This window comes from Pongo pygmaeus, chromosome 1, assembly GCF_028885625.2.
Source record: "Pongo pygmaeus isolate AG05252 chromosome 1, NHGRI_mPonPyg2-v2.0_pri, whole genome shotgun sequence".
Lineage (NCBI taxonomy): Eukaryota > Metazoa > Chordata > Mammalia > Primates > Hominidae > Pongo > Pongo pygmaeus.
Window position 1 is genome coordinate 189,759,159 of NC_072373.2, and position 11,912 is coordinate 189,771,070.

The window sequence follows — 11,912 nt, forward strand, 5'->3', positions numbered from 1 at the left end:
ATTGCCCAGGCGTTGTGGCCCATGCCTGTAATCCCAGCACTTTGGGAGGCCGAGGCAGGCAGATCACTTGAGGTCAGGAGCTCGAGAACAGCCTGGCCAATGTAGTGAAACCCCATCTCTACTAAAAACACACAAAAAAATTAGCTGGACGTGGTGACGCGCACCTGTAATCCCAGCTACTCGGGAGGCTGAGGCAGGAGAATCACTTGAACCCAGGAGGCGGAGATTGCAGTGAGCTGAGATCGCACCACTGCACTCCAGCCTGGGTGACATAGTAAAATACTCTGTCTCAAAAAAAAAAAAAAAAAAAGAATGTGCCATAAACCAAGGATTATAATCATCTAATTTCATGGGCCTGGGATCCCCCTGAAAAACAATTAGCAAAGATATTAAATGTTGAATTTGGAAATACTTCCAAACAAAATCTTTTCAAAAGTTTTATTTAGAGATCTGAGCTTCCTTCTGTGCACATCAATTTTTAGATTTTGTGTTTGAAACAGCTACACAAAATTCCTGAGCAAAATTTTAAAATGAAATTGAAATTTTAATGAAAGACTCTAACAGTACTTGCTTTTCTGGCATGAATGAATGAAATTGCTTGAAATGATGTAAGTGGACTTTGAACTCGATTGAACTTTGTTGTGTCAAGTATTTCGAAATACTCACGATTTCAGAGAACCAAGCTCTGGAGCCAGAGTGAGTAGGGAAGAGACACAGCAGTTGTTGGCCGAGCACTGTGGAGAGTCTGTGGGCCAGCACCAGCACTGAGCAACTGTCAGTGGCCACAGAAGCATGTGGCCTGTGTGCAGCAGCCAGCTCGGGCAGGTGGCATCATGGATGAGGTGTTCTCCAAGGAGCTGGACCAGTGGATCAAGCAGCCGAACCAGTGAAAGTAGCTATCCAAGTCCCAGGTCAAGAGCCTCTGCAAGGAGGCTAAAGAAATCCTGACAGAAGAATCCAATGCACAAGAGGTTTGGTGTCCAGTCACTGTCTCTGGAGATAAGCATGGGCAATTTCATGATCTCATGGAACTGTTTAGAAAATTACCAGATGGCCGGGCACAATGGGTCACGCCTGTAATCCTAGCACTTTGGGAGGCTGAGGCGGGTGGATCGTTTGGGGTCAGGAGTTGGAGATCAGCCTGGCCAACATGGTGAAATCCCATCTCTACTAAAAATACAAAAGTTAGCTTCCCAACTACTCAGGAGGCTGAGGCAGGAGAATCACTTGAACCTGGGAGGTGGAGGTTGCAGTGAGCCGAGAGCGTGCCACTGCACTCCACCCTGGGTGATAGAGATCTCCGTCTCAAAAAATAAAAAAAAATAAAAAATAAAATAAAGAAAATTACCAGATACAGGCTGGATGTGGTGGCTCACACCTGTAATCCTATCATTTTCAGAGGCCAAGGCAGGTGGATTGCTTGAGTCCTGGAGTTCAAGACCAGCCTGGGCAATATAGCAAAAAAAAAAAAAAATAATAATAATAATAGAAAATTACCCGATACAAATTACTTGTTTACAGGAGATTATGTTGACAGAGGATATTATTCAATTGAAATAGTTATGCTGCTCCTAGCTCTTAAGGTTTCCTACCATGAATGCATCACCATTCTTCCAAGGAATCATGACAGCAGGCAGATCACACAAGTTTATGGTTCCTATGATGAGTGTTTAAGAAAACATGGAAATGCAAATGTTTAGAAATATTTTCCAGATTTTTTTTTTTTCAAAGACTGGGCCACCCAGATTGGAGTCCAATGGCACAAACATGGCTCACTGCAGCTTCAATCTCCTTGGCCCAAGTGAGCCTCCTACTTCAGCCTCCCGGGTAGCTGGGACTACAGGCGTGCACCATCATGCCCGGCTAATTTTTTGTATTTTTTTGTAGAGATGAGTTTTTCACCATGTTGCTTAGGCTGGTCTTGAACTCCTGGGCATAAGTGATCCACCTGCCTTGGTCTCCCAAAGCACTGGGATTACAGGCATGAGCCACCATGCCCAGCCTTTACAGGCCATCTTCCTCTCACTGCCTTGGTGGATGGGCAGCTCTTCCGTCTCCATGGTGGCCTGTCGCCATCTGTAGATACACTGTATCACATCAGAACACTGAATTGCCTACAGAAAATTCCCCATGAAGGTCCAATGGGTGACTTACTATACTCAGATCCAGATGACCATGGTAGCTGGGGTATATCTCTTTGAGGAGATGGTTACACCTTTGGGCAAGATACTTCTGAGACATTTAATCATGCCAATGGCCTCCGGTTGGTGTCTAGAGCTCACCAGCTGGTGATGGTGGGACATAACTGGTGTCAAGACTGGAATGTAGTAGCCATCTTCAGTACTCCAAACTATTGCTATCGTTGTGGTAATCACGCTGCAATCATGGAACTTGATAATACTCTAAAATACTCTTTTTTTGCAGTTTGACCCAGCACCTCACAGAGGCAAGCCACATGTTACTCATTGTACCCCAGATTACTTCCTGTAATGAAATTTTAAGCTGGGCGCGGTGGCTCACGCCTGTAATCCCAGCACTTTGGGAGGCCGAGGCAGGAGAATCACCTGAGGTCAGGAGTTCAAGACCAGCCTGGCCAACATGGTGAAACTAAAATACAAAATACACTAAAATCTACTAAAAATACAAAATACACTAAAATCTACTAAAAACACAAAATTAGCTGGGCATGGTGACATGCGCCTGTAATCCTAGCTACTGGGGAGGCTGAGGCAGGAGAATCGCTTGAACCCAGGAGGCAGAGGTTGCAGTGAGCCGAGATCATGCCATTGCACTCCAGCCTGGGAGAGGAGACCAAAAATCCATCTCAAAAAAAAAAAAAAAAGAAAAAGAATTTTAAACTTGAACAGGATTGCCATGAATTGTATATTGACTTAATGGAAATGGGGACAGCAACAGTAACTCCAAAGTGTCAGAAAATAGTTAACATTTAAAAAATTTGTTTTCACATGGACCAAAAGCTGTGCCATATAAAAATACAAAGCTTTTTGTCACCAAGCCGTGATCACTTTAGAATGAACCAGTTCATTGTATGCTGGAGCAACATGGTGTTTGCAGTTACTTTTGCTTTCTTTGAGAGACCGCAGATAATAAGATGTAAATTCACTTTGTGAATACAATTTAACATCTATCTAGCTATAGCTTTACTCAGCATGACTGTACATAGGGGTAGCAGAAAACAATCACTGGATCACTGGAACTTAATGAAATTTAAAAAAATAAATGCCAAGCCCTCCCCTCTACTTAAGAGTTTTGAAATCATTCTGTTTATTTTCAGGGATACCATTTAATTTAATTATAAGACTTGCCTGCATTCAGTTTGTCCCCTTCTCAAATCTGAGCCCCATGCCATTCTTTGTTATTGTCAGAACCTAGTGAGTGGTTTTGAACAGAGCTGTTTTTGCCCCTTCCTGTAAAATGATGTTTTATTGCACAAGAGCACTGCAGACTTTTCATAATAAACTTGCGAGCTCAGAAAAAATTACTCATGAAGCTCTTATTTGCAGTGTTTGTTATTAAAGCAGGCACCCTAAAGAGTGTAGCCAGCAGGGACAGATCCAGGTTTTGTGAAAGCCTGAGGTTTATATAAGTGTGTGTGTGTCTGTGTGTGTGTGTGTGTGTGTGTGTGTGTGTGTGGTGAGGAGGGCTCTTTATGAAAAGGATTGCAAAATTCTAAGTACAAAATTAGGTACTACAGGAGATTGCATTACTGGACCCAATACTTCACCTCTCCTTGGGTCTACATCTTTGCCATATGACTTTGCAGTTTGGGCCGCTAAAGGGTCAGAGTGTATTTCTACTCTTCTTGATTCCGGCCTTGGCCACGTAACTTGCACTGGCCAATGGGATTGAGTGGAAGTGACAGCATGTTACTTCTCAGTCTGGGTCTTTCTTCTTTGTACCTTGTCTTCAACACGAGGGCATTCACTGGTTAGCACAGTGGTCCCAGGAGGGAGATGAGGGATACAGGGAGCAAAGCCATCCAGCTGACCCAGCCTAGATAACCTAGCTCGCAGCTGCTGTGGCCTAAAGCATCCCAGCTGATCTGCAGATCTATGCCAATAAATACTTGTAAGCCGCTGAGTTTGGGGGCCATATGTTACATAACAGTACTGTACCAGTAGCTAACAAATGCAGGTATAAACATGAAGGTTTATTTGTAATGAGAAAATAAATCACAACAGATAAGATTTTAGCAGCTGACAAATAGCTCAAAAGTCACAGAATCCAGAAAAATACATAAATTTTCATTAATTGCCGTCTGACATACCTCTATAATATCCTATATGTTGGCTACATTTTCTTTGGTTGCCTCTCCAATATAACAACTTAAATTTTTTTTTTTGTAATTTTGTGTTTCTACAGAGAGGAGGGAGAGAGGATTCTCACTTTCTTCTGAAATGGTTTATTGAAAAATACTTTTTAATTGGTAATTTAGTAAAGTTTCGTCTAGCATCATAACTGACTTTAGATCATGTTGTTTCAATTTTTAAGATTGTTGCCAAAGTTGTGAAAACCTCCATCAAGTTTCTTTCAGGACATTTTCAATTTTCTTGTGCAACAACTAATCGTAAATCTTCTTTTAATTGATTCTCATTATCCTGTTTGTCATCAATGTTCTTTTGTAGTGTCACATTGTAAGTTTTACGCTTTCTTAGTTCAGTAATGTGTGTCAACTCAGCAAAAATGTAAATATTTTTTCCATTGTGTCCATGATCTACTCCTTTTTATTATTCATTATTATTATTTTGAGACAGAGTTTCACTCTCTTTGTCCAGGCTGGAGTGCAATGGCCAAATCTCGGCTCACTGCAACCTCCACTCCCACATTCAAGCAATTCTCCTGCCTCAGCCTCCTGAGTAGCTGGGATTACAGGCATGAGCCACCATGCTTGGCTAATTTTGTATTTTTAGTAGAGATGGGGTTTCTCCATGTTGGTCAGGCTGGTCTCCAACTCCCGATCTTAGGTGATCTGCCAGCCTCGGCCTCCCAAAGTGCTGGGATTACAGGTGTGAGCCACCGTGCCCAGCCTATTATTGTTATTTTTAGACAGGGTCTCATTTTGCCACCCCAGCTGGAGTGCAGTGGTACCATCATAGCTCACTGTAACCTCTAACTCCTGGGCTCAAGTGATCCTTCTGCCTCAGCCCCCAGAGTAGCTAACTGGGACTGCGGTGCATGCCACAATGCCTGGCTAATTTTTTTTTTTTTTTTTTTGCTATGGGGTCTTTCTGCCATATCTTATGGGCTAGAAAAAAAATTTATTTAAAAATAAAATAAAATAGAGTTGGGAGTCCTTGCTATGTTGCACAGGCTGGTCTCGAACTGTTGGGCTCAAGCAATCCTCTCACCTTGGCCTCCCAAAGTGCTAAGCTTACAGGCATGAACAACTGTACCCACCTATTCCTTTTTAGTAATTGGATTACCAAAGACTCCAGAAGGCTATTTATACCTGCTTTGCAAATTTATCTTTTCCTCTTACTGAGTTACTGCTTTTGGAATGATCTGAAATTCTTTTGTTACCATTTTCTTCCATTGATTTTCTGTTGATTTCTACTGGTTTCATTGTTCATTTTTATGGCCTTTATTTTATGCTCTATTAAGCTTTAAATATTTTTGTCAGCTATTTAATATATAAATTTAAAGATAACAAAAGGAAATATGTAATTTCTTAATTGTTTTATTGGAAATCAGATGTCTGTCCTTGAGAGAGGCCTTGACCACTCAAATCATGGAGCTCTTCCCAGCACTTTTTAACCCTTGATCTGACTTTCTTTTCCTTTACAGCAGTTGATCTGATGTTAAATTATGCACTCACGTGTTTGTTGTCTGTCTCCTCCAGTTAGAAGCTAAGGAATTAGCTCCTTGAGCCCTAGAACATTGACAGATAAATAGATATTTGTAAAGTCAACGAATGAATGAGTTCCCTAAGTGGCAACCAGTGTCCACACTGTGATTTCTGTCCAGCTGCTTGATGCACTTCCAGGACTGGTAAGAGTCAGTGACTGCTGAGAATCCACTGTGCCCTGAACCCTACCAAAACGCCCCACCCCCATCTCCTTTGTACTAAACTGGGTTTCTATTTGTAACATCTTTTCCATTAAAAAAAAAAATGTGTGTCCTGGAGTGGTGACCCCAGCACTTTGGGAGGCCAAGGTGGGAGGATCATTTGAGCCCAGGAGTTTGAGACCAGACTGGGCAACATAGCGAGAACTTGTCTCTAAATAAATAAATAAATAAATAAATAAAAATTAAAAAGGGACAGACTCAGACTTTTTTGATATATTATACAAGTTATTTCTCTCTCAACCCAAAGTCTCTGTTCAACCTATAGTTACTTTGCCTACTTTTATATTCTTAATATAGCATGATTTGACTTTCTGTATTATTCTTACCTCCCTTAAATGAGTAACCCCATTTGCAGCCTCCAACTCAGCATATCCTAAACTGAATGCATCACGTCTCCCTGCATGTGAGCGGGTTCATCTTCAGTTGCTCAGCTGCTCAGGCCATGAGTCCAGATGCATTCTCAGCAGTTCTCTCTTCCAATTGCTGCCCATTCTCCATCAGTCACTTATTTCTCTCATTTCTTTGATCTCCTCACCATTTCTCTCATGCTTGCATTTCTCTCCTTCCCCACAGCCAACACCCCAGTCCAAACCCCTGTCTTCTCTCACCTGGATCAGTCTCCTACTGGTATCCTCTACCAGTCTCTGAAATGGTTTGTTAAGATGCAGATATGATCTGGTCACTGCTCTGATTGAAACTTTCAAAGGCTTCCCAATGCTCCTGGGATAAAGCCCTCAGTCCTTACATGCCCTGCCAGGGCCTGCATGGTCTGCCCCCCTCTGCAAATTCATCTTCTACCTCTGCCTTCTCTTTCCCTGCACTTTTGCCACTCTGGCCTTCTCTGAGTTCTTCCAAAATGCCAAATTCTTTCCTGGCTCAGTATCTTTGCACACTCTGTTCCCTCTGCACGGAATGCCCTTCCATCGCCTCTTGGCCTGGCAACTGATGCTTATCCTCAGTCTTAGTTTAAATGGCATATCCTCCGAGAAGCTTTCCTTGAACACTGGTACAAGCCTGGGCCATCCGTTTTATTCTCCCATTGTGCACTGTACTTTTCCTTCTCAACATTTATCAAAAACATAAATAGGAAAGCATAAATAGCGCCAGGCACAGTGACTTATGCCTGCAATCCTAGCACCTGGGGAGGCCTCGGCAGGAGGATTACTTGAAGCCAGGAGTTCGAGACCAGCCTGAGCAACACAGTAAGACTCAGTCACTACACAAATTTTGAAAATCTTGGCCAGGCATGGTGGCTCAAACCTGTAGTCACAGCTACTTGGGAGGCTGAGGCAGGAGAATGGCTTGAGCCCAGGAGATTGAGGCTGCAGTGAGCTACGATTGTACCACTGCACTCCAGCCTGGGCTACAAAGCCAGACCTCGTCTCTAATAAATAAATAAATAAATAAATAAATAAATAAATAAATAGTTACTTGTATAATCGGTCATTCAATGTCTGTCTTTCCTATTAAACTAAACTCTGTGAGGCAAAGCTGTCTATTACAATAACAATTGCTGACACATCTATAGCTCCTCCTATGTGTTTGGGTCTGTTCTAAGCACTTTTTATGTATCATCTTGTTGAATCCTCACAGTAACCCTTTAAGACAAATACTTTATCTTTCCCTGTTTTATGAGTAGGAGACTGAAGCACAAAGAGGTCAAGTAACTTGTTCAGGGATGCACAGCTAGTAAGTAGCAGAACCAGGATTCAGAAGCAAGCTGTCTGTCCCAGAATCCTAGCTTTTCCTACTTCCTTTATTGCCTTCCAGGTTTGTTGTGTTTCCCATTATGCTCCCAGCATCCAGCACAGGACACATGATAGGTGTTCAATAAATATGGTGGAATGTATGTCTAAGCACGCATTTACTGAGAACTTACTAAGTGCAAAGCACTGTGGAGAAACCAAAAATATGGACCTTACCCTTAGTGACCTTTAACTAAAATCACGAGGAAAACAGATTTTTTTTTTTTTTTTTTGAGACACAGTCTTGCTCTGTTGCCCAGGCTGGAGTGCAGTGGCATGATCTCGGCTCACTGCAAGCTCCGCCTCCCGGGTTCACGCCATTCTCCTGCCTTAGCCTCCCGAGTAGCTGGGACTACAGGCACCTGCCACCACACCCGGCTAATTTTTTTTTGTATTTTTTAGTAGAGACGGGGTTTCACCATGTTAGCCAGGATGGTCTCGATCTCCTGACCTTGTGATCCGCCCGCCTTGGCCTCTCAAAGTGCTGGGATTACAGGCGTGAGCCACCGCGCCTGGCCGGAAAACAGATTTTTATTTATTTTTTATTTTTTACTTGACTAAGGAATACAGAAAAGATTCTCAGAGGAAATGTTTTTTGGTGGTCCCCTGGGAACAGATAGATAGGACTCAAATGGATCTCGGGAGGGGGCAGGGGAGCAAGGGAGGCCAGATGCTGGGGAGGCGAGAGCGAGGGCTGGCAGCCCTGCAGGAATGCTCACGGTGCCTGCCGGACTGGGAGAGCAAGGGTAGGGCAGAGGACACAGACTGAGGGAGCCCAGGGGAGGGAGTCAGCTCTACCAACTGGAGGAGGGGTCGGCCAGTCTGGGCCTCCTGTGATGAGTAAACAGGCGTTGGGGAGGAAGGGCTTTGTGGAAAGAAAGACCCACCTGTGCAGAGCATGCAGGCAGGAAATTGCAAAGGGTGTTCAGGAAACGAACGCATGTCCTGTGGGATATTAATGAGATTCTATGGTCAAACTCACTTGGGAAATTCTGCACTGAACAGGGGTAAACAAATTTCTTTCCTGCAATGTTTCTCAGAACACTTAATGTGTTAATGTGCATTGGGTCTACAAGGCAGGGGTATATGAGTGACATTTCCAAGAATGGCTTATTAACTTGACAGCACATTAGTTAGAAAAGGGTGGCACAAAAGCTGGCGGGACAAACAGCTTGGGGCAGGTGAGGAGGGTCCAGGATGCCAAGCCAGAGAATATTCACGTTAGCTTAGAGAGCACTGGAAGAATACAAGATTTTTTAAGCAGGGTGGTGACGTAAGCCCGGCTGAGAGCTAGCAAGCTGCCTCCAAAGTCAGTGTGGGGATAGATGTGAGGAAGGAAAGAGATTAACATGTTGACATAGTTTGGATCTCTGTCCCCACCCAAATCTCACGTTCAATTGTAATCCCCAGTTTTGAAAGTGGAGCCTGGCGGGAGGTGATTTGATCATGGGGGTGGGTTTCTCGTGAATGGTTCAGCACCATTCCCTTGGAACTGTCCTCTCAATAGTGAGTGAATTCTCCTGAGCTCTGGTCATTTTAAAGTGTGTGGCACCTCCCCCCGACCTCTTCCTCCTGCTTCGGTCATGTGACATGCCTGCTCCCCCTTTGCCTTCCGCCATAATTGTAAGTTTCCTGAGGCCTCCCCAGAAGCTGAGCAGGTGCCAGCATCATGCTTCCTGTACAACCTACAGAAATGTGAGCCAATTAACCCTCTTTTCTTTGTAAATTACCCAGTCTCAGGTACTTCTTTATAGCAATGCAAGAATGGACTAATACATGCATATTGTTGACTTACTCTGTTCAGCTACTGTGCTAGCACTTCATGTATATATGTGCATTTAATCTTCACAACTCTGCAAGGGTAAATGCTATTGTCCCTACTTTAAAAGTTGGGAAAACTGGCCAGGCGTGATGGCTCATGCCTGTAATCCCAACACTTTGGGAGGCCGAGGTGGGCAGATCACATGAGCTCAGGAGTTCAAGACCAGCCTGGCCAACATGGTGAAACCTCATCTCTACTAAAATTACAAAAATTAGCCGGCTGGGGTGGTGGGTACCTGTAATCCCAGCTACTCGGGAGGCTGAGGCCGGAGAAGCGAACCTGGGAGGTGGAAGCTGCAGTGAGCTGAGTTTGCGCCACTACACTCCAGCCTCAGCAACAGACCGAGACTCCACCTCAAAAAAAAAAAAAATTGAGAAAACTGAGGCTCTGAGAGGCTGTGGGGCCACCTGCCCACCACTTATTGAAATGTGTGTGTTAATTCACTGTGCCTCAGCATCTGTCTACTTGTGGAAATGAGCCAGTTCCTGAATCTAGGTCAGCCAGGGAGCAAAAGTGTGGGCCTGGCTGGGGAATGAGTTCTGGGTGTGGGAAGAAGAGCTGGCTTCTGAGACCCTGAGCATTATGGCCCTCTCCAGGACCTAAACCCTGGAACTAGCTGGGGCCTGAAGGAGCCGGGCATGTAGAGCTCCCCAGAGAGGCTGGAGAATTCACCCATGGATGACACGGGCATCCTCACCCCAACTCCCCATGAGAACAGAATCGGAGGCCCCATGGGCTGGCAGAAGGGACCTTGGCCTTGAAGAACCCTTTCTTTGGTTCTCTCCCCTGCAGTGCACTGCCTGAGAACTGACGAATGGTCGTGGTTCCAGCCAGCTCTGCCACCAACTTGCCAGATGATTACTTCATGTGTCAACAGCATGATCCGTTTTGCTCCTCCCGGCTCTGAATGCCCTCTTCAGAACTCCTGTTCACACAGGTGCCATGTTGTGGAATCCTGGCTCTGGTCCTTCTTTCAGAAATTTTGGGAACTGGCTGTCATGTATCTGACAGATCAGCCTCGTCTCCTCTCATCTCTCACAACTACTCCATGGTGCATCTGTTCAATGAGTATTTACCAACTCCCCACCCTTTGCCAAGGGCTGTCCTGAGAGCTGTGCTCACAGAGGTCCATCTTATGAAGCAGATATTGTTATGAACCCCATTTTTCTGATATGTTTGTTTATTTTAGAGACGAGGGGCCTCGCTATCTTGTCCAGGCGCATCTCAAACTCTTGGCCTCAAGCCATCCTGCTCTCCAGCCTCCCAAGTAGCTGGAATTACAGGCATGAGCCGTCATGCCCAGCTACCCAGTTTTCCAATATGGAACCTTGCCCAAAGTCTTGCCCTGGGTAAGACTTGAAATCAGGTCCATCTACACCAACATCCCAGCTCCTGACCACCCTGTGTCACTGCCACCCATGTAAGCCCGGGCTCGGGACTGGAGCCCATGCCTGCCGGAGCAGGGATGGTGAGAGAGAAGGGGGCACGTTATGACCTCTCTGTGCCCTGGGGTCATTCTTGGTTCTGCTACCTCCTAGCTGGGTCACATGGGGCAAATCACCTCACCTCCCTAAGTCTCAGTTTTCTCATCTGTGAAGTAGCCCTACAGTACTTACCCCAAATATTTGTTGGGAGGATAAAATGACATCATGAATATCAAGCTTCTTAGTACAGTCAATATTAGTTTCTCCATTTAAAAAATTTAATTTTCCCCGAAATAACCTGCCCCTTCTCATGCTCATTTCCAAAGGCTTGCAATGAGTGATCCAGAAACAAATGAACAAATAAAGGGATTTCCTGAATTCCCTGAACTCTGGTGTTGAAGTTGTGCAGCCTCATGTATCTTTATATGGCCTGCATGACATTAATGATGACTCACATTTCTTGAGCATGTAATATGCTCTAGAAACTTTTCTGGGTGTTTTACACACACAGCTGTTACAGACCAGAGCTAGTTGTTTTGTTGTTGTTGTTGTTGTTGTTGTTGTTTTGAGACAGGGTCTTGCTCTGTCACCCAGGCTGGAGTGCAGTGGTGCCATCTTGGCTCACTGCAGCCTTGACTTCCTGGGCTCAAGTGATCCTCCCATTTCAGCCTCCTGAGTAGCTGGGACCACAGGCACATGCCACCATGCCTGGCTAATTTTTTAATTTTTTGTAGAGGTGGGGTCTCACTATGTTGCCCAGGCTGGTCTCAAACTCCTAGGTTCAAGCAATCCTCCCAACTCAGCCTCCCAAAGTGCTGGGATTATAGCCATGAG

General features: G+C 44.6%; 1 pseudogene; it reads left to right on the plus strand.

The window, feature by feature from the left end:
* The first annotated feature begins 833 nt into the window (after positions 1-833).
* On the plus strand, positions 834-2,490 carry LOC129039225 (serine/threonine-protein phosphatase 2A catalytic subunit alpha isoform-like; annotated as a pseudogene).
* Positions 2,491-11,912: the final 9,422 nt, after the last annotated feature.